Source organism: Mus musculus, chromosome 18, assembly GCF_000001635.26.
Source record: "Mus musculus strain C57BL/6J chromosome 18, GRCm38.p6 C57BL/6J".
Classification (NCBI taxonomy): Eukaryota; Metazoa; Chordata; class Mammalia; order Rodentia; family Muridae; genus Mus; species Mus musculus.
In genome coordinates this window covers 3,436,701-3,459,837 of record NC_000084.6, presented here as the reverse complement: position 1 = coordinate 3,459,837, position 23,137 = coordinate 3,436,701, and the positions used below count along the sequence as shown (strand labels likewise).

Here is a 23,137-nt window from a genome sequence, read left to right as displayed (position 1 = left end):
GTGGAATACCATGACGATAAATAAGGCATTCTGTCAGTCCGTGAATGGTGGTTTTAGCAGAGGCATTACGTGCAAGAAAGGCAAATCCATAACCAGAATAAGTATCTACTCCAGTAAGAACAAAACGCTGTCCTTTCCACGAAGGAAGTGGTCCAATGTAGTCAACCTGCCACCAGGTTGCTGGCTGGTCACCTCGAGGAATGGTGCCGTATCTGGGGCTCAGTGTTGGTTTCTGCTGTTGGCAGATCTGGCAATCAGCAGCAGCTGTAGCCAGGTCAGCTTTGGTGAGTGGAAGCCCGTGTTGCTGAGCCCAAGCATAACCTCCATCTCGACCACCATGGCCACTTTGTTCATGTGCCCATTGAGCAATGACAGGGATGGCTGGGGAGAGAGGCTGACTGTCCACAGAACGGGTCATCCTATCCACTTGATTATTGAACTCCTCCTCGGCTGAAGTCACCTTTTGGTGAGCATTTACATGGGACACAAATATCTTCACATCCTTTGCCCATTTGGAGAGATCTATCCACATACTTCTTCCCCAGATGTCTTTCTCACCAATTTTCCAATTGTGATCTTTCCAAGTCCCTGACCATCCAGCCAATCCATTGGCTACAGCCCATGAGTCAGTGAATAATCGTACATCTGGCAATTTCTTCTTGCAAACAAACTGTAATACCATGTGTATTGCCCGAAGTTCTGCCCACTGTGAGGATTTTCCTTCACCTGTGTCTTTCAAGGTTGTCCCAGAAAGGGGTTGTAATGCTGCAGCTGTCCACTTCTGGGTGGTGCCTGCATAACGTGCAGAGCCATCAGTAAACCAGGCTCTAGTCTTCTCCTCTTCGGTCAGTTGATCATAGGGAACACCCCATGAGGCTATAGGCGCATGCTTGGCAGCAGATGGCATTGTAACAGGAGTAGAAACCATAGGCATTTGAGCAACTTCTTCATGTAACTTGCTTGTGCCTTCAGGACCTGCTCTGGCCCGATCACATATATACCACTTCCATTTGATAATAGACTGCTGCTGTGCGCGTCCCACTTTATGACTTGCAGGGTCTGATAGTACCCAGCTCATGATGGGTAGTTCAGGTCGCATAGTAACTTGGTGTCCTATTGTCAAACGTTCAGTTTCCACTAAGGCCCAATAGCAGGCCAAGAGCTGTTTTTCAAAGGGAGAATAGTTGTCTGCAGATGATGGTAGAGCTTTGCTCCAAAATCCCAAAGGTCTTTTCTGTGATTCACCTACAGGGGCCTGCCAGAGGCTCCAAACAGCATCTCTATCAGCCACAGACACCTCAAGTACCATCGGGTCTGCTGGGTCATATGGTTCAAGTGGTAGAGCAGCCTGCACAGCAGCCTGGACCTGTTGAAGGGCCTTCTCCTGTTCCAGGCACCACACAAAGCTAGCAGCTTTCCGAGTCACTTGGTAAATAGGCCTAAGTAACACACCCAAGTGAGGGATGTGTTGTCTCCAGAATCCAAATAGACCAACTAAACGTTGTGCTTCTTTCTTGGTTGTAGGAGGGGCCAGGTGCAATAACTTATCTTTCACCTTAGAAGGAATATCTCTGCATGCCCCACACCACTGGACTCCTAAGAATTTCACTGAGGTAGATGGTCCTTGAATTTTGGTTGGATTTATTTCCCATCCTCTGATACGCATATGTGTTACCAATGAGTCCAAAGTGGTTGCTACTTCCTGCTCACTTGGTCCAATCAGCATAATGTCATCAATATAGTGCACCAATGTGATATTTTGTGGAAGATCCAAACGATCAAGATCCCTTCTAACTATATTATGACACAGGGCAGGAGAGTTAATATATCCTTGAGGCAAAACTGTGAAGGTATACTGTTGGCCTTGCCAACTGAAAGCAAATTGCTTCTGGTGGTCCTTATGGACAGGTACTGAGAAGAAGGCATTTGCCAGATCAATAGCCGCATACCAGGTGCCAGGAGATGTGTTAATTTGCTCAAGTAACGAAACTACATCTGGTACAGCAGCTGCAATTGGAGTTACTACCTGATTTAGTTTTTGATAATCAACTGTCATTCTCCATGATCCATCTGTTATCTGCACTGGCCAGATAGGAGAGTTAAACAGAGATGTGGTGGGAACCACCACCCCTGCGTCTTTCAAGTCCTTGATAGTGGCAGTAATTTCTGCAATTCCTCCAGGAATACGATACTGTTTTTGATTCACTATTTTCTTTGGCAGAGGCAACTCTAAAGGCTTCCATTTGGCCTTTCCAACCATAATAGCCCTCACTTTACAGTTCAGGGAACCAATATGAGAATTCTGCCAATTTCTGAGTATATCTATCCCAATTATACATTCTGGAACTGGGGAAATCACTACAGGATGTGTCCGGGGACCTACTGGACCTACTGTGAGTCGGACATCAGTCAAAACTCCATTAATCACCTGCCCTCCATAAGCCCCTACTTTAACTGGAGGGCCACAATGTTTCTTGGGATCCCCTGGGATCAGTGTCAACTCAGAACCAGTATCCAGCAGACCCCGAAAAGTCTGATTATTTCCTTTTCCCCAGTGTACAGTTACCCTTGTAAAAGTCCGTAGGTCCCTCTGGGGAAGAACTGGAGAAAGGGTAACAGCAAAACCTTTGGGTGTCTTATCAAGATCCTTCCTTTCATTCATCATTCTTTCCACAGATACTAAGAGCAGCCAGCCAGTAAAATCATTTTCCGATTTTTTCCCCATCTTGTAGAAAGCTTTGTGCACTGAATCACCTAATTCATTAAGAAAATCAAGGGCATTAGCTTCTTTAAGTTCGGAATATAGTTTCAACCATGGGTCTTCAAAATTCTCTGAGCTCCCAGGAGGGAGAGAATCTGGAGAGGTTTCAATAGTTGAAAGTGCTGGTGGATCAACAAGCCAATTCCAGTATTTTAAAAGATTCATCCTTGTACTTCTGTTACTCTAGAACCACTCCTGGTACCAACTTCTGTATTAGTCAGGGTTCTCTAGAGTCACAGAACTTATGGATAGTCTCTAGATAGTAAAGGAATTTATTGATGACTTACAGTCGGCAGCCCAATTCCCAACAATGGTTCAGTTGCAGCTGTGAATGGAAGTCCAAGGATCTAGCAGTTACTCAGTCTCACACAGCAAGCAGGCGAAGGAGCAAGAGCTAGACTCCCTTCTTCCAATGTCCTTATATTGTCTCCAGCAGAAGGTGTAGCCCAGATTAAAGGTGTGTTCCTTAAACTCGGAGATTCAATCTTCTGGAATCCATAGCCACTATGGCTCAAGATCTTCAAACCAAGATCCAGATAAGGATCTCCAAGCCTCCAGATAAGGGTCACTGGTGAGCCTTCCAATTCCGGATTGTAGTTCATTCCAAATATTGTCAAGTTGACAACCAGGAATAGCCACTACAGGAATGAAGCATAGTAAAATACCATAAAATATTAAAAATGAATCATTAAGAAATATATTCAAGGCCAGGCAGTGGTGGAGCATGCGTTTAATCCCAGCACTTGGGAGGCAGAGGTAAGCAGATTTCTGAGTTCAAGGCCAGCCTGGTCAACAGAGTGAGTTCCAGGACATCAAGGGATATACAGAGAAACCCTGTCTCAAAAAACAAAAAGAAAGAAAGAAAAAAAAATATATTAAAAAACCCTTATATGATACCACCTGACATAGTAAGAGAGTATTTAAAACACATTATATATCTGTGTACATGGTCTAATAATCAGTTTACTTTAAAAAGATTATCAGTGTTTCTAGGAGAGAAATTATTTTATCAGGAAGTATATTTGAAAAATTTCAAAATAACAAAAATTCAAGTTAAACATTAAGAAAATGCTAATTTCAAGCAGTGAGAAAAATTATTAATAATATTTCCATGATGTCTGTGGAAAATGATTTTAATATTTTCAACCATTAATATTCAACAAGCAATAATTATTTCAAGACATATTTTACTGTTATGTCTCCCTTTATATTTCTGATTGTATTAATTTGGATACTGTCTCTGTGCCCTCTGGTTAGTCTAAACAAGAGTTGATCTCTCTTGTTGATCTTTTCAAAGAACCATCTCCTGGTTTTATTGATTCTTTGTATTATTCTTTTTTTATTCTATTTGGTTGATTTCAGCCCTGAGTTTGATTATGTCCTGCTGTCTACTCCTCTTGGGTGAATTTGCTTCTTTTTGTTCTAGAGCTTTCAGGTGTGCTGTCAAGCTGCTACTGTAAGCTCTCTTCAGTTTCTTTTTTGAGGCTACCGGTTTGCCTCTTACTACTGCTTTCATTATGTCCCATAAGTTTTGGTATGATGTGTTTTAGTTTTCATCAAATTCAAAAAAGCCTTTAATTTCTTTCTTTATTTCTTCCTTGACCAAGTATAATTGAGTAGAGAGTTGTTCAGCTTCCATGTGTATATGTGCTTTCTGTTTTCTTCTTGGTATTTAAAGCCAGCCTTAGTCCGTGGCGATCTGATAGAGTGCATGGGATTACTTCAGTCTTCTTGTATCTGTTCAGGCCTGTTTTGTGACCAATTATATGGTCAGTGTTGGAGAAGGTAGCAAGAGGTGCTGAGAAGAAGGTACATTCTTTTGCTTTTGGATGAAATGTTCTATAAATCTGTTAGAGGCATTTGGTTTATAAATTCTGTTAGTTTCACTGTCTCTGTTTAGTTTGTGTTTCCATTATCTGTTCATTGCTGAGAGTGGGGCGTGATGTGTGCTTTGAGATTTAGTAAAATTTCTTTTTTTAAGTATTTTTAAATTAGATATTTTCTTTATTTACACTTCAAATGTTATCCCCTTTCCTAGTTTCCCCTCTGAAAACCCCCTATCTCTCCCCACATCTGCTGCTTCCTGGCCCTGGCAGTTCCCAATATTGGGGCATATAATCTTCACAGGATGAAGGGCCTTTCCTCCCATTGATAACCAACTAGGCCATCCTCTGCTACATATGCAGCTAGAGCCATGAGTCCCACCATGCGTTTTCTTTGGTTGGTGGTTTAGTCCCAGGGAACTCTGGAGATACTGGTTAGTTCCTATTGTTGTTCCTCCTATGGAGCTGCAAACCCCTTCAGCTCCTTGGGTACTTTCTGTAGCTCCTTCATTGGAACCCTGTGCTCCATTCAATGGATGGCGGTGAACAACCACTTCTGTAATAGTCAGGCACTGGCAAAGCCTCTCAGGAGACAGCTATATCAGGCTCCTGTCAGCAAGCTCTTATTGGTATCCACAAAAGTATCTGGGTTTGGTGGTTGTTTATGGGATGGATCCCCAGGTGGGGCAGTCTCTGGATGGCTTTTCCTTCAGTCTCTGCTTCACACTTTGTCTCTGTATCTCCTCCCATGGGTATTTTGTTCCCCCTTCTAAGTTTCCACACTTTGGTCATCCTTCATGAGTTTCATGTGTTTTGCGAATTGTATCTTGGGTATCCTGAGTTTCTGGGATAACATCCACTTATCAGTGAGTGAATATCATGTGAGTTCTTTTGTAACTGGGTTACCTCACTCAGGATGATATCCTCCAGATATATCCATTTGTCTAAGAATTTCATAAATTCATTGTTTTTAACTGCTGAGTAGTATTCCATTGTGTAAAAGTACCACATTTTTTGTATCCATTCCTCTGTTGAGGGGAATGTGGGTTCTTCCAGCTTCTGGCTATTCTAAATAAGGCTGCTATGAACATAGTGAAGCATGTGTCCTTATTACATGTTGGAGCATCTTCTGGGTATATGCCCAGAAATGGTATTGCTGGATCTTCTGGTAGTACTATGTCCAATTTTCTGAGGAACCGCCAAACTGATTTCCAGAGTGGCTGTACCAGCTTGCAATCCCATGAGCAATAGAGGAGTGTTCCTCTTTCTCCACATCCTCACCAGCATCTGATGTCACCTGAGGTTTTCATCTTAGCCATTCGGACTGCTGTGAGGTGGAAACTCGAGGTTGGTTTGATTTGCATTTCCCTGCTGACTAAGGATGTTGAAGGTTTTTTTAGGTGCTTATCAGCCATTTGGTATTCCTCACTTGAGAATTCTTTGTTTTTAATTTTTTTAGATGTTTATTATTATTAGATATTTTCATCAATTACATTTCAAATGCTATCTCAAAAGTCCCCTATACCTTCCCCCTCCCTTCCCAACCCACCCACTCTCACTTCCTGGCCCTGGCATTCCCCTGTACTGGGGCATATAATCTTTGCAAGACCAAGAGCCTCTCCTCCCAATGATGGCTGACTAGGCCATCTTCTTCTACATATGCAGCTAGAGACAGGAGCTCTGGGGATACTGGTTAGTTCATATTGTTGTTCCTCCTATAGGGTTGCAGACCCCTTCAGCTCCTTGGGTACTTTCTCTAGCTCCTCTATTGGGGGCCCTGTGTTCCATCCAATAGATGACTGTGAGCATCCACTTCTGTATTTGCCAGGCACTGGCATAGTCTCACAAGAGACAGATATATCAGGGTCCTGTCAGCAAAATCTTGCTGGCATATGCAATAGTGTCTGGGTTTGGTGGCTGATTAAGGGATGGATCCCCAGGTGGGGCAGTCTCTAGATGGTCTTTCCTTCTGTCTCAGCTCCAAACTTTGTCTCTGTAACTCCCTCCATGGGTATTATGTTCCCCATTCTAAGGAGGATTGAAGTATCCACACTTTGGTCCTCCTTCTTCTTGAGTTTCATGTGTTTTGCAAATTGTATCTTGGGTAGTGTGATGGTGTGTATATTCTTGGACATGGGAGTGGCACCATTTGGAGGTGTGGCCTTGTTGCAATAGGTGTGACCTGGTTGGAGTAGATGTGTCACTGTGGGTGTGGTCTTAATACTCTCACCCTAGGTGCCTGGAAGTCTGTCTTCCACTAGCAGTCTTTGGATGAAGACATAGAACTCTCAGCTCTGCCTTCATCATGCCTGCCTGGAGGCCACCTTGATGATAATGGACTGAACCTCTGAACTTGTAAGCCAACCCCAATAAATGTTGTTTTTGTTTTTGTTTTTGTTTTGTTTTGTTTTTTTATAAGACTTGCCTTGGTCATGATGTCTGTTCACAGCAGTAAAACCCTGAGTAATACAGGTAGTGTAAGTCTCTGGGCTAATATCCACTTATCAATAAGTGCATATTAGGTGAGTTCTTTTGTGATTGGGTTACCTCACTAAGGATGATATCCTCCAGATACATCCATTTGCCTAAGAATTTCAAAAATGTATTGTTTTTAGTAGCTGAGTAGTACTCCATTGTGTAAATATATTACATTATCTGATCCATTCCTCTGTTGAGGATATCTGGGTTTTTTTTCCAGCTTCTGGCTATTCTAAATAAGGCTGCTATGAACATAGTGAAGCATGTATCCTTATTACCAGTTGGAACATCTTTTGGGTATATGCCCAGGAGAGGTATCGCTGGATCTTCCACTAGTACTATGTCCAATTTTCTAAGGAACCACCAGATGGTGGGATTTCCAGAGTGGATGTACCAGCTTGAAATTCCACCAACAATGGAGGAGTGTCCCTCTTTCACCACATTCTTGCCATCATCTGCTGTCCCCTGAATTTTTTATCTTAGCCATTATAAATGGTATGAGGTGGAATCTCAGGGTTGTTTTGATTTGCATTTCCCTGATGATTAAGTATATTGAATGTTTTTTCAGGTATTCCTCAGTTGAGAATTCTTTGTTTAGCTCTGTACCCCATTTTTAATGGGGTTATTTGATTTTCTGGAGTCCAGCTTCTTGAGTTCTTTGTATATATTGGATATTAGTCTCCTATCAGATTTAGGATTGGTAAAGATCCTTTCCCAATCTGTTTGTGTCTTTGTTTCTTATTGACAGTGTCTTTTACCTTACAGAAAGAAGCTTTTCAATATTATGAGGTCCCATTTGTTGAATATTGATCTTATAGCACAAGCCATTGCTGTTCTGGTCAGGAAATTTTCCCCTGTTCCTATATCTTTGAGATTATCCCCTCTTTCTCCTCTATAAGTTTTAGTGTCTCTGGTTGTATGTGGAGTTCCTTGATCCACTTAGACATGAACTTTGTACAAGGAGATAAAAATGGATCAATCCAAATTTTTCTACATGCTACCTGTCAGTTGAGCAAGCACCATTTGCTGAAAATGCTGTCTTTTCCACTGGATGGTTTTAGCTCTTTTGTCAAAGATCAAGTGACCATAGGTGTGTGGATTAATTTCTGGGTCTTCAATTCTATTAAATTGATCTGTCTGTTGTTGTACCAGTACCATGCAGTTTTTATCACAATTGCTCTGTAGTACAGCTTGAGGTCAGGCATGGTGATTCCACCAGAGGTTCTTTTATTGTTGAGAATAGTTTTTGCTATCCTAGGATTTTTGTTATTCCAGATGAATTTGAAAATTGCCCTTTCTAACTCTGTGAAGAATTTAGTTGGAATTTTGATGATGATTTCACTGAATCTGTAAATTGCTTTCGGCAGGATAGCCATTTTTACTATATTAATCCTGACTATCCATAAGCATGGGAGATCTTTCCATCTTCTGAGATCTTCTTCAATTCCTTTCTTCAGATACTTGAAGTTCTTATCATACAGATCTTTCATTTCCTTAGAGTCACAGCAAGGTTTTTTATATTATTTGTGACTATTGAGAAGGGTGTTGTTTCCCTAATTTCTTTCTCAGTCTGTTTATCCTTTGTGTAGAGAAAGGCCGTTGATTTGTTTGAGTTAATTTTATATCTAGCTACTGCACTGAAACTGTTTATCAGGTTTAGGAGTCCTCTGGTGGAATTTCGGGGGTCACTTATATATACTACCATATCATCTGCAAATAGTGATATTTTGACTTCTTCCTTTCCAATTTGTATCCCCTTGATCTCCTTTTGTTGTCGAATTGCTCTGGCTAGGACTTCAAGTACTATATTGACTAGGTAGGGAGAGAGTGGGCAGCCTTGCCTAGTCCCTGAATTTAGTGGGATTGCTTCAAATTTCTCTTCATTTAGTTTGATGTTGGGTACTGGTTTGCTGTATATTGCTTTTATCATGTTTAGGTATGGGCCTTGAATTCCTGATCTTTCCATGACTTTTATCATGAATGGGTGTTGGATTTTGTCAAATGCTTTCTTAGCACCCAATGAAATTAGTGTGTGTGTGTGTGTGTGTGTGCATGTGTTTCTTTGAGATTGTTTATATAGTGGATTACATTGATGGATTTCTGTATATTAAGCATCCCTGCATCCCTGGGATGAAGCCTACTTGATCATGATGAATGATCATTTTGATCTGTTCTTTCATTTTGCGGGAATTTTATTGAGTATTGTTGCCTCAATATTCATAAGGAAATTGGTTTGAAGTTCTCTTTCTTTGTTGGATCTTTGTGTGGTTTGGGTATCAGAGTAATTGTAGCTCCGTTGAATGAATTGGGTAGAGTAGTTTCTGTTTCTATTTTTTGAAATAGTTTGAGGAGAATTGGAATTAGGTCTTCTTTGAAGGTCTAATAGAACTCTACACTAAACCCATTTGGTCCTGGGCTTTTTTTGGTTGGTAGACTATCAATGACTCCTTCTATTTCTTTAAGGCATATGTGGCTGTTTAGATTGTTAATCTGATCCTGATTTAACTTTGGTACCTGGTATCTTTATAGAAAAATGTCCATTTTATCCATGTTTTACAGTTTCATTGAGTATAGCTTTTTGTAGTGAGATCTGATGATGCTTTGGATTTCCTCAGATTCATTTTTCTCAGATTTCACTTTTCATTTCCAATTTTGTTAATTAGGATACTGTCCCTGTGCCCTCTAGTTAGTCTGGCTAAGGGATTTTCTGAAAGAACCAGTTCATAATTTAGTTGACTTTTTATATAGTTCTTTGTAGCAAGCTGGCCTGCGGCTTACAAGGACCGGGTACAACTGGGAGGCAGGCTGGGGCTGAAAGAGACTTAGACAGGGAGAAAGATAATGGAGCCAAGACAATTCCCTGTTCAAGGCTCAATGTTTATTAGCAGTCTGTGCTTATAAAGGGGGGAAGCCCATCCCCTGCCACACCAGGCTTCTTGATGTTTTGTTGCCAAGTTGTTAGCACTAGTCCACCAGTGCCCTTAGCAGTAAGTCACCAGTTCCACTCTTGGTGCCTGTAGCTATTCGGTCAGCACTGGGTCACCAGGCTGGCCGCTTATTCAGAAATCTCTCAGGAAGACAGATACATTCTCTCTGCAGGTGGCAGAATCTCAGGGCAGTTGTCACTTCAAAAAAAGCCAAACAAGGCTGAAAGCTGCACAGCAGGTGGTCCCACCTCCGTGGCCACAAGGTTTGTACCAGCCCTCTTCAGGCTGGGGGAGGCTACAGTTCTTTTTGTTTCCACTTGGTTGATTTCAGCCCTGAGTTTGATTATTTCCTGCCAGCTACACCTCTTGGTTGAATTTGCTTCCTTTAGTTCTAGAGCTTTTAGGTGTGCTGTCAAGGTGCTAGTGTGTGCTCTCTCTAGTTTCTTTTTGGTAGCACTCAGAGCTATGAGTTTTCCTCTTACAAATGCTTTCATTGTGTCTTATAAGTTTGGGCATGTTGTGTCTCCATTTTCATTAAACTCTAAAAATTCTTTAATTTTTTTCTTGTTTCTTCCTTGACCAAGTTATCATTGAGTAGAGTGTTGTTCAACTTCAACGGGAATGTTGGCCTTCTATTATTTATGTTTTTATTGAAGATCAGCCTTAGTCCATGGTGATCTGATAGGATGCATGGGATAATTTCAATATTTTTGTATCTGTTGAGGCCTGTTTTGTGACCAATCATATGCTCAGTTGGAGAAGGAACCATGAAATGCTGAGAAGAAGGTATATTCTTTTGTTTTAGAATAAAATGTTCTGTATATATCTGTTAAATCCATTTGTTTCATTACTTGTTTATTTCAATGTGTCTGTGTTTAGTTTCTGTTTCCAGGATCTGTCCATTGGTGAGAGTGGGGTGTTGAAGTTGAAAGAACCTAGTGGGGAAACCCCAACTCAACTCCTGATTTGGTGTGCACCCAAGAATCACGAACAGAACACAACACCTTGATGTAACAACACGAGGTATTTTAATGGCAGAGTTCCGGGTCGAAACTTATCTCACACAGGATACAGTGGATTCGACCTAACTTGGAAGCTAGGGGTTTTTATAGAAAAGGAGTGGGGCTGGGGGAGGAATTGGTGCGGTTTCACATGATTGGTCCATTTAAACATCAGCAGCCTGTTAATATTTAACTTAGGTCAGGGGGGTGGGAGATAGGGAGGTGACCGGCCTGCCCGGGCATGTCCTGGTCTGTTCGGCTATGTTCTCAGCCCCAGGTTTCAAAGCTCACAAACAACTCTTTGGTCTATTTGACATACATTACATGAATCACAGGTCTCAAGTTTTATATCCTTTCAAAGTCTCCCACTATTATTTTGTGAGGTACAATGTGTGCTTTGATCTTTACTAGAGTTTCTTTAATGAATGTGGCTACCCTTGCATTTGGAGCATAGATGTTCAGAATTGAGAGTTCATCTTAGTAGATTTTACCTTTGAAGAGTATGAAGTGCCCCTCCTTGTCCTTTTTGATAACTTTGGGTTGAAAATTGATTTTATTAGATATTAGAATGGCTACTCCAGCTTGTTTCTTCGGACCATTTGCTTGCAAAATTGTTTTCCAGCCTTTTACTTTGAGGTAGTGTCTGTCTTTGTCCCTGAGATGGGTTTCCTGTATGCAGCAAAATGTTGGGTCCTGTTTATGTAGGCATTCTGTTAGTCTATGTCTTTTTTTTTATTGGAGAATTGAGTCCACTGATAGCAAGAAATATTAAGGTAAAGTAATTGCTACTTCCTGTTATTTCTGTTGTTTGAGTTGGGACTCTGTTTATGTGGCTATTTTTTTTTAGGTTTTTTGAAAGATTGCTTTCTTGATTTTTCAAGGGTGTAATTTCTCTCCTTGTGTTGGTACCTTTCATCTATTATCCTTTGTAGGGCTGGATTTCTGGAAAGATACTGTGTAAATTTGTTTTTGTCATGGAATATCTTGGTTTCTCCATCTATGGTAATTGAGAGTTTTTCTGGGTATAGTAGCTTGAGCTGGCATTTGTGTTCTCTTAGGGTGTGTATGACATCTGCCCAGGATCTTCTGTCTTTCATAGTCTCTGGTGAGAAGTCAGGTGTAATTCTGATAGGTCTGCCTTTATATGTTACTTGACCTTTTTTCCTTACTGCTTTTAATTTTTTCTTTGTTTAGTACATGTGGTGTTTTGATTATTATGTTACTGGAGGAATTTCTTTTCTGGTCAAGTCTATTTGGAATTCTGTAGGCTCCTTGTATGTTCATGGGTATCTCTTTCTTTAGGTTAGGGAAGGTTTGTTTGTTTGTTTTTTGTTTTGTTTTGTTTTAGTAGAATCTTTTTTTTTTTTTTTTTGATTCAAAAAAAAAAAAAAAAAAAAAAGAAACCCAAAACGAAACCCAAAACCAAAAATTTTCCAAACACACACAGGAGGGGGGAGAGGTATCTGTAGGGGGAGGTATTTGTCTGTCTATCCCCAGCCCCCAGCCCATGTGGTTTTGGCAGCAATGAGGGAAATGGGCCCCAAAAATAATAGTATGTGTGTGTATGTAAAGAAGGGGGTGCAAAAGCTAAGGGGAACGGTGTGGGGAGGGGACAAATGAGGTCAGTACTGGGAACGCCGCAGGCGAGAGGCCATTTCATAATATTTCTTGTTGATCAAACCATCATGGACACCTCCTTTGCCCATCAGCAGGACTAGCGTCTTGGCAGTCATGATGACAGTGACATTGAAGGTGGGGGTTCCTCCAGTGCTCTTGGTATGAAGATCCATTGTAAATTCCCTGTCTTGCAGCAGTGAGTCCCAAATCACAGAACATTTCTGGCCCCCAAATGTCAGCCCATTCATGAAAAAAAAAAAAAAAAAAACCTTGATGGTTTTTGCCTACCAGGTCACCAAACTCAGCTGGCATAATGCTAACGAAGGTCTTCTCTGGGGACAGTGGCCCAGACAGTCCTTGTAGCCTATGATGGCCGGCCGTCATAAGGCTGTCAATGTAGGTGTTCCACCCAGCCATAGCGCTGCTGCTGGGGCTGCTCTGCTGGCTGCTGCTGGGATCAAGGGCTCAGGCTGGGGCTGGCGGGTGGGCGGGGGGGGGGGGAGGGAGGGGAGGCAGAGAGCTCGGGGTGGACTGTGACTCTGTTAGCTGTGTAGCAGCCCTTGCACCACCACTTCCTTGGAATTTTTCTTCTATAATTTTGTTGAAGATATTTACTGGCCCTTTACGTTGGGAATCTTCACTATCTTCTGTCATCCTTAGGTTTGTTCTCCTCATTGTGTCCTGGATTTCCTGGGTGTTTTGGGTTAGGAGCTTTTTGCATTTTACATTTTCTTTGTTGTGTCAATGTTTTCTGTGGTATATTCTCTCTTCTATCTCCTGCATTCTGTTGGTGATGCTTGCACCTATCGTTCCTAATCTCTTTCCTAGGTTTTCTAACTCCAGGGTTGTCTCTCTTTGTAATTTCTTTATTGTTTCTATTTCCATTTTCAGATCATGGATAGTTTTGTTCATTTCCTTCGCCTGTTTGTGCTTTCCTGTAATTCTTTAAGGGATATTGTGTTTCCTCTTTAAGGGCTTCTAGCTGTTTACCTGTGTTCTCCTGTATTTTTTTAAAGGGAGTTATTTATGTCCTTCTTAAAGTCCTCTATCACCATCACGATAACTGATTTTAGATCTGAATCTTGCTTTTCCAGTGTGATGGTGTATCCAGGACTTGCTATGGTGGGAGAATTAGGTTCTGATGATGCCAAGTAACCTTGATTTCTGTTGCTTATGTTCTTATACTTGCCTCTTACCATCTGATTATCACTAGTGCTACCTGCCCTCGCTATATCTGACTGGGGTCTGTCCTTCCTGTGATCCTAGTTGTGTCAGAACTCCTCAGAGTTCAGCTGTCTCTGGGATCCTATGATTCTAGGATCCTGTGAACCTGATATACTGGCTGTGTCAGAGCTCCTGGGAGTAGAGCTTCTTCTGGGAATTGTGGGACTGGCTTTGGAGTTTGTGCCCAAGGTCTGCTCAAGGCACCGGCCCAGACTGGAAGGGAAATGACACTCTTAGTTACTGGCATGATGCAGCTCTGTGGCAGAACACTTGCCTAGCACGTGTGTGAGGCCCTACAGGGGATCACAACATCACCCAGAAGCAAAACATTCTTTTGGAAACCTGATAGTTGTAAGGAGACAGTGGCCTGGAAAACATTACATCACATGGCCACTAAACATAGGGAACCTCAGGAGCTCTGCTTATTGTAGATGCTATTGGCAGGGAAAACATGGTGTGGTACTTCTCCATGCTGTATGGGCACTAGCATTACCAACCTCATTTCCAGCATACCAACATTTACTTCTGACTGCTTACCATCTCATTTGCCAAAGGAGAAGCCAGTTGGCATTGTCTTTAGCGAGGGGACCCTAGAGACTGCTCCTAATGGATTGTACACTGATGCTGAGACCACAGAGGAGTTTCAGCTGTTCTCAGAGTGAGTGATCCGCCCTCCATGAGATCCAGGCTTTACTCCCAGAAGTGCTAGGAAAGGTGTGTTCTCATAGTGTTTGGTTTTTTTGTTTGTTTGTTTTGGTTTGGTTTGGTTTTTTAAAGCAGAAACCTGCTTTTAAAGGAAGCTGGCAGAGCCAGGCATTGGAAGCCTCGTATCTTTAATTCTTGCACTCAGGGGGCAAAAGCTGGCAGGTCTCTGAATTTGAGACCAGCCTAGTCTACAAAGCTAGTTTCAGAGTTCCAGAACCGCCAGAGCCACACAGAGAAATCCTGTTTGGTGGGGAGGGGGAAGCTGGCAGGGGCTGGAGAGATGGCTCAGCAGTTCAGAGAACTGGCTGCTCTGTTCTGCTCTGCTCTTGTAGAGGTCCTGAGTTTGCTTCCCAGCAACCACATGGTGTTTATTGCCATCCATAGTGTGGTCCTATGCCCATGTTTGGTGTGTGGGCATACATGTGAGCAGAGTATCCACGTATATAAGATGCATAAACATATGGCAGAAGCTACAGGCTGGACTCTAGCTTAGCCTCCCTGTTGCAGCCCATTCGCTGTCATCAACTGTTCACAGAGGACTTTGAGAGCAGATATGCCAGCTAGGGCTGGATATCCAAACCCTCAAACTTTAGTTTGGAAAGCATGCTACAAGGGCTATCTAGATGGAAACTGACTCAACCATTTCTGGTGTGAGCCAACTTAAATCAGTGCTGGGGGCCAGCTTCTACTTGATAAGCTGATGAGTGGGTGAGACAGCCATTTACTGAGAACTGCAACTGTCTTAGTTTAGGTTTTACTGCTGTGAAGAAACACCATGACCAAGGCATCTCTTACAAAAGAAAACCTTTAATTCGGGTCTGGATTATCATTTCATAGGTTTAGTTCATTACCATCACAGTGAGAAGCATGACAGTGTGCAGGCAGACATGGTATTAAAAAAGGAGCTCAGGATTCTACGTCTTGATTAGCAAGTAATAAAACGAGACTGTATGTCATAGTGGGCATAGCTTGAGCATATATGAGACCTCAAAGCCCACTCTTGTGGTTATACACTTCCTCCAACAAGACCACACCTAATAGTGCCACTCCCTATGAACCAAGTATTCAAACATGTATGTCTAGGGGGCCATTCCTATTCAAACTACCACAGCAACCTTTCTTGATTCAACTCCAAAATGAACAAGAGGCAAGGAACTTGATCTGGTCAAGATAATCCCTACCCAAGAGCACTGGGACAGATAGCTCTGAGATCAAAGCATACACACACACACACACACACACACACACACACACACACAGACCTCATAGTCATGCACCCACACACAGACACCACAGCCATGCACACACAGACACCACAGCCATGCATGAATACACAGACACCATATCCATGCATGAATACACAGACACCATAGCCATGTACACACAGACACCACAGACATGCACACACAGACACTACAGCCATGCATGAATACACAGACACCATAGCCATGCACACACAAAGACACCACAGCCCTGCACACACAGATACCATAGCCATGCACACACAGACACCATAGCCCTGCACACACAGACACCATAGCCATGCACACACAGACACCATAGCCATGCACATACAGACACCATAGCCATGCACACACAGACACCATAGCCATGCACATACAGACACCATAGCCATGCACACACAGACACCATAGCCATGCACACACAGACACCATAGCCATGCACATACAGACACCATAGCCATGCACATACAGACACCATAGCCATGCACACACAGACATCACAGCCATGCACACACAGACATCACAGCCATGCATGCTCACACACCGCCACCGCCACCCCACAGTCATCTCACACACTCAACACAGGAGCAAAATAATGCAGACAGGGTTAGAGTAATAAGGGGTTCAGGCTGAGGCTACAAATGGAATTAAGCAGTAGACACTTTTTAAATGTAATTTCCCTGAAGCCAGGACACTGTCTGCACATAGTCCTGCCTTGGGAGGTTGGGATGAGATAGGCTGGGGTAACAGTTATACACATGACAGTGGAAAGAGAGCAGTTAGCATCTCAACAGTCCTTTGGATAGTCTTGTTTAAGGATGATGTTCAGGGAAAGAGACCCCAGGAAATGACCTCACTTACCTGACCAGACCTAACATAGTATAAAACCCTGATGACCAAGAACCAGTTCTAGCAGGCGCACTTCTCTGGAGACATTGTTGAACTTGCTGTCTCCAAACTACATAAGGCTCAGGCCCCATGAAAGCCCACCACATGTACCTTCTTACATACAGTCTGAAGCTACATATTCTAGAGATGAGTGCTCACGTCCAGAGGTCTCAGCCTCTTCTGGCCAGTTTTCAGGGGGCTCTGCCTGAATCTGAGCCTGTTTGTTCTCCTAGACAGTTGTTAGGACCCAGGGGCATGAGCTCAGGCAATATTTACTGCAGACTTGGCCTTAGAGAGCTGAGGTGCTGACATGTGTGACTGTCCCCAGTGTTGTTAACAAGCTCTCTACCTGGAGTCCTATTATCTGACACCACAGGCTAAGCAATATTCCCTTCTGTACAAGAGGTGCTTGGATCTCTTTTGGTGTGTCCTAACATTGAAGTATCCAAATCAGGGTTCCTTAAAGGATTGGCTTGAATTGCCTTTTGAATGAGTATCTGAGAAAGATCTGCTTAGAATACACTCATTGACAAACACAAATGTATGCAAGGACATTCCCAGTCATTTAGTTTTTAATTCAGAGAACAAACAAACCTCCTGGGCTCTCACTCAGTCTAGTGTTGGAGGGGGTTACAGTATCTTGCAGTTGACCCCCCAAGATCTCCTCCAGGTATGGATTCATTCACCATTTAAGTAAACACAATGACAGAATAAAGAAGTGAATAGAGTGTTATGTCTGGAGAGAGGGCTTTAGTTCCCAGAGTTGATATTTGAGTGCTAAGGGTAAGAGCTGGCCAAAGCTTGGGTCACATAAACCTAATTTCTACAAGTATTCCAGGCTTGAGGCATTGCCTGCAAGGGGAGGATTGCAGGAGTTGAGGTACATGCAAGGAGAAAGCGCAGGGAAAGTGGAGGGTTTATGGCCAGCTCCTGTGAGACTCTAGACCAATGGTTCTCAACCTTCGTAATGCTGAGACCCCTTAATACAATTATTTATGTTGTGGTGACAACTTTGGTTACTACTTCATAACTGTAATTTTGCTACTCTTCTGAATCATAATATGTGTTTTCCAATGTGTCTTCCAATGGTGACCCCTTTGAAAGGGAGGGTTGACCCCAAAGGGGTTATGACCTGCAGGTTAAGAACCCCTGCTCACCCCAGTCCATACCAGGCCAGTTTCCCAGCTGTCTTCCATCAGAGCCTGGGCATAAGGTATATAGAAGCCCCTGCTCACTTGGGCCTCACACCTCTGCCCATCATGTGCATGTGGCCTGTTCATCCTCTACTTGGGAGGTCTTCCTGAGGGCCCATGGGAGAACTGAGCAAAGAGAGACCAGGCCTCTGACTCTGCTGTTTCTACTGTGCCCTGAGCACATCTGTACTTTCCTGGAGTCACAACTGCTCATGTTTCCTGAGGATTTTTGCCAGTCCTCAGATTTATCCATTCTGAACCAGCTGATGGTCTACTTGCTTCTGAACATGCCCTGCTCAGATGCGGCTGTCCATGTCCATATGCTCCTGACCCAGCTGAAGGGCGAAGAAGCCCATGATTCAGATAAAAAGAATGAGGAACCCTGGGGTAGTGAGGAGTGTTCAGGGCAGGGTGTTCTAGGGGGGCACCCTGGTGTGAACAGATGTTATTTTTAGGACAGGGTCTTAGATTCTCCTGCAGATACAGGTCTCTGCTGTCTTTAGAAAAGGATAGAAGACTCTCTTCTGGGAGTCTTACCTCCTTTGGCAACTTCACTGTCACTACCTGTCTCAAGATGCCTCCATCCTTCGGTGTTTTTGTCCATCCTTAGGTCTGGAGAGCCACACATCAGCAGCTTGCCAGCACAAGGTATATTTACCAGTGACAGTGAATCCAGTCACTCTGGAGCCAGAACCAACCTGTGAGCCAGATGTCAGGTACAACAGCAGCCAGGTCAGCACACCTGCTGTGTGCTGTGAGTCTTTGCATGCATGCATTAACCAACAAAGGCCACCTTTCTCACCTCCTGCCTTTGCTGCTACTCAGTGAGCCTGCCTACTGAGGAAGTGGCCACACCAGACCCGATCTTCTACCCACTCTGCAGACCAAGCCTGTTCTGTTCTCTCTTGGGCTCAGCTTCTGAATTCCTAATAAAAGTCCCTACACCATAGCTGGTCTTCATCTCCTCTGAAAATAGCCTTGTAGCATCTCTTTATGCTCTACCTATCAAGGTCTTTCTCTGATTTAACTTTTTGTTCACTAAGAAGTCCTGGAACATTTGTTTTGTTTTGTTGTTGTTTTAAATCAATCCTTGAGGGTTTGCTTCTTCCTGGGTATTCTGGTGACCTATTCATGAAAATACCTTTGAAAGCAGGTGTGCCAGGGCACACTTCTAATTACAGAACTAAGAGAGGCTCTGACAGGAAGACCTTTTCCTATTAGAATACATGATGGGGAAGAGGTCAGGCTGGACCACATAGCAAGACCTGGGGAAGAGAAAGAGATGAGAGAAAGAGAAAGGAAAAAGAAATGGATTCAAGAGCAAATATTATTGGCCTTGAAATCAATCCTGTGTCAACTCCCCAGGTGCCAGATTCACAATGCATACCACCACACCAGGCAGTATTTTTTTTTAATTGTTTTTACCGTTTCCTGTGGCAGCAAACATGACTTAATGCTAGGCACAGAGCTAGGAATCTGATATAGCCTTCTACGTTCTGTTCATTGAGAAATGTTAAGTCATTTTCTTAAGATCAGCTTTGCCAAGCAAAAAAAAAAAAAGAAAAAAAGAAAAAAAGATCAGCTTTGCCAGGCACTAAGTGGAGACGAATCATTCAACACATTGCAGTTATCTCTGTTGTACTGGTGGGCTGGATGCAGAACTCCAGCCCTCTTGAACAAGCCAGGCTCTGTAACATCTGCTCTTGCAGCCGGATTTTGCCCTGGTTACTATGACAACCTGATGAAAACACTATCTCTGGTTCGTGGCTTTAGTAGAAAATCACTTGCTTGAATAGGTGAATTGCTCTACTTGCTGCCACAAGAGGAAGACAGATCTCTAGGCTGGCAAGTGTTGGTTGAGATGATGACAGGATTGGGGACTTGCATAAGAGTAGTTTGCCCCCCAAATCCAGTTGTTCCATGAGCCTAGCCTTTGCTGACCCTTCTACTCCTGGGCACTGCCAGAGTCTCTAATAATCTCCATCAGACTGGGCATTTCACACACAATTCTAAACTAGAGCTCCAGGCTAGGACCTAATTCAGAGTGGCAGAAACACAATGCCTTGAAAAAAATGGTAGCCCTTCCTATTTAGGAGTGCTTGCAGGAAACTAGTTTTTACAATAACCAAAACTATGATGCTTCAGATATAAGGGACACTATTTCTAAATTTTGTAGTTTTTTGACCAGGGGCTGGAAGCCAGGCCATTGTTCTACCTATATTTATACCCTGAAATGACTCCAGACATAAATTTATTTCATTAATTGACTGACAGTATGTATATATGTATATATGTACATTGGTGTTCTGTCTACAATGTCTGTGTGAGGGCATCATATCCCATAGAACTGAAATTACAAATAAATATGAGTGCCATGTGGTGCTGGGAATTGGTCCATTGGTGAAACAGCCAGTGCTCTTAACCACTGAACCATCTCTCCAGCCATTGATAGATTGACTATTTAAAAAAATTTAGTTTTAACTGTGTGTGTGTGTGTGTATGTGTGTGTGTAGGTCTATGCAGGTGAGAGTACAGATGCCCTCAGAATCCATAGAAGACACTAGATTTCCTACAGGAAATTGTTACAGGGAGTTATGAGACAGCATAGGTCTCATAACTATGCAAGAACAATATGTATTATTCTGAGCTATCTCTGCAGCCCTGATCTGTTTTTTAAGCAGTCTCACACTGTTGCCCTGGATAGCCTCAAACTCATGGCAATCGATGTCTTAGCCTTTCAAGTATTGGGATTACAGATATGAGCCATTATGCCAGGCTAAAAGGAGAAATTTTAGACACTGTTATAAAGGTGATAGTTGGAAGCAATTGGTCCTAGATCTTTCTGACCTTTGGCTTCTGAGACGCAGAGGCTTGCATTCTAGAGAACAGGTTTCCAGCTGCCTAGACAACGGGAGCCTAGGATAAGGAAAGGAGATACCCTCAGCCCTCAGCCTTCCAGAAAGAACAGGGTAGCATCTGTGGACTTTTACATATTAAATTCTTCTATGAATTCTAGAAACTTCTTTTAAGTGGGTTTAGTGAGAGAAATCTTATATGGGAGGCAAAAATGATTTGTGTATTTTAGCTACACGTGCTATAAAATTCTTTCTCAGGATGATTGTAGTATCAACAATTTGGAAGCTGAGATGGGATTGAAAGTCTGAGACCAGCTTATGCTACATAGTGAGTAGTAAGCCAGCCTGGGTCACATACTGACCCAGGAGAGAGATGGGAGGGAGAGAAGGCATGGGGTAGAGGAAGAACTCTGAGACAAACTTTTCTGGAATTAGAACCAATGCTATGCAGCTAAGTCATAAGCTTTGAACCATATTTCAGCCCAAAGCTGTCTTAGCACAGCTTCTGTCTTAGATTTGTGGATCCTAGTCTTAGAGGCAGTCATGAGCTTCTTGAGGAAGCTTATAGATAATGGGTTTGCCTGTAACAGCAGGTGCTTCCCAGGAGTTTGGTGCAAACAGTGGTTGAAAGGCCACTGTCAAAGAGGAACAAAGTTTGCAGAAAGAGGCCTCAAAGAATCACTATGCAAGCCAGCAGCAATCACATGTTCTTTGCAGCTCTGGAGCACTAAAATGACCTAGTGGTCCTCCAGCATGAAACACTAGTGGATCCAGGCAACAAAGAGGTCTACAGGATATGTGGTATGGTACAGGACCAGTGTACCTGTAATCTAATTCCAGAATGGGCTGCAGCCAACCCAGAGGTCAGAAGAAATTCAGGACTAGTCAGGAAGTCACTGGACTAGGTTTCTAGGCATCCAGAAACTTAAAGCAAGAGAAAAAATGGCCTGGAGAGTTGGCTCAGTGGTTAAGAGAATTTGTGGCTCTTGTAGAGGACCCAGATTCTATTCCCAGCACTCACACTATAGCTCACATCCAGATGCAGCCCTAATCTCAGGAGATGTGACACTCTTCTCTGGACTTTGTGAACACTAGGCATGGAGGTGGTACACAAACACACAAGTGATTCAAACACTCATATGCATAAGATAATAATTCAGAAAGAAAGGAAGGAAGCAAGGAAGGAAGGGATGAAGGGAGAGAAGGAGACAAGATTCACAAGAGGATTCCCACCTTCACACACACAGATGCCTCAAAAACTATAGAATTTCCATGAATTGAGACAAACTGGGCCACTTGGCCTGGGCTCAGATCACAACCACCTGGAAGATGGTGGATGCCATCTGTCTGCAAGTTGTGCAGTGCAAGTGCATACCATGTCCCCAGCTTTCATAACGAATGGGGGGACAGGGGGCTATAGTGACAGAGCTGTCCTTTCTGCTTCTGTAACTCCATAAAACTCACTGGCTCACCAAGGTGTACGTTGGGGTATCCTTCCTTTGGTCTGTTACTGGTTCCCTCTCTGGGCTAAGTAGGCATTTGTTCATTATCTCCCCCAATACAGTCTCACATGCCTAGTTCAATCTTCTGAGAACCAGAGAGGTCAAAAAGAATTCTCTTGGGGCTAGAGAGATGGCTCAGCAGTTATGAGGACGTGCTGCTCTTGTAGAGAACCTAGGTTAGATTCCTAGCACCCACACAGTAGATCAACTGCCTGTAACTTCAGTCCCAGCGGATTTGATGCCCTCTCTGACCTGTGGCACAAGTACACGCATGGTGCAGACAAAACTCACATAATACAATTCTAAAAAGCAATTTTCTTTCTTTGGCTGGAGAGCTCAGTAATACACCTGCAGCTCCAATCCTAGGTGCATTCTGACTTGTCTCTTCTCAGTCACCCAACCCAATATACGATTTCATGGAAAAAGTCACCTACTTTGTCCCTCTGGAGATAGTCACTCTCATTGCCACTAGTGCCCAGCCCTACTTACTCCCACAGTACCCACTGACTCTGATGTAGGCAATTCATTGAAATTCCTGGAAAAGACAGCCACAGCTTATACTGAACATTATATAAAGACTCAACTGATCACAACTTCAATGATGGTGGAAACTGAAATGTTGTAGGTCCAGGTCCATGATACCTAGAGCTCTTCATTAGTATTTACTTACACTTAAGAGATTTTTAACTGCTATCAGACTAAGAGCTCCAAAAGAGCAGAGACCATTAAAAAATGTAGACCAAAACATTAAGAGTCAAAAATAATGGGGTGTGTGTGTGTGTGTATGTGTGTGTTTCTCTCCCTTAACATGGATCTTCAGAACTAAACTCTGATCTTTAGGCTTGGCTCCAAGAGTTATTTTATAGTCAGAATTGACTTTTAAAAGAATGTTTGAGAATTTGATTTTTTTTTTTTTTTT

The 23,137-nt window shown here is 42.8% G+C and overlaps 1 pseudogene; it reads right to left on the bottom strand.

Annotated features, from left to right (window-relative positions):
• Gm6235 (predicted gene 6235) lies at nt 12,335-13,184 on the bottom strand (annotated as a pseudogene).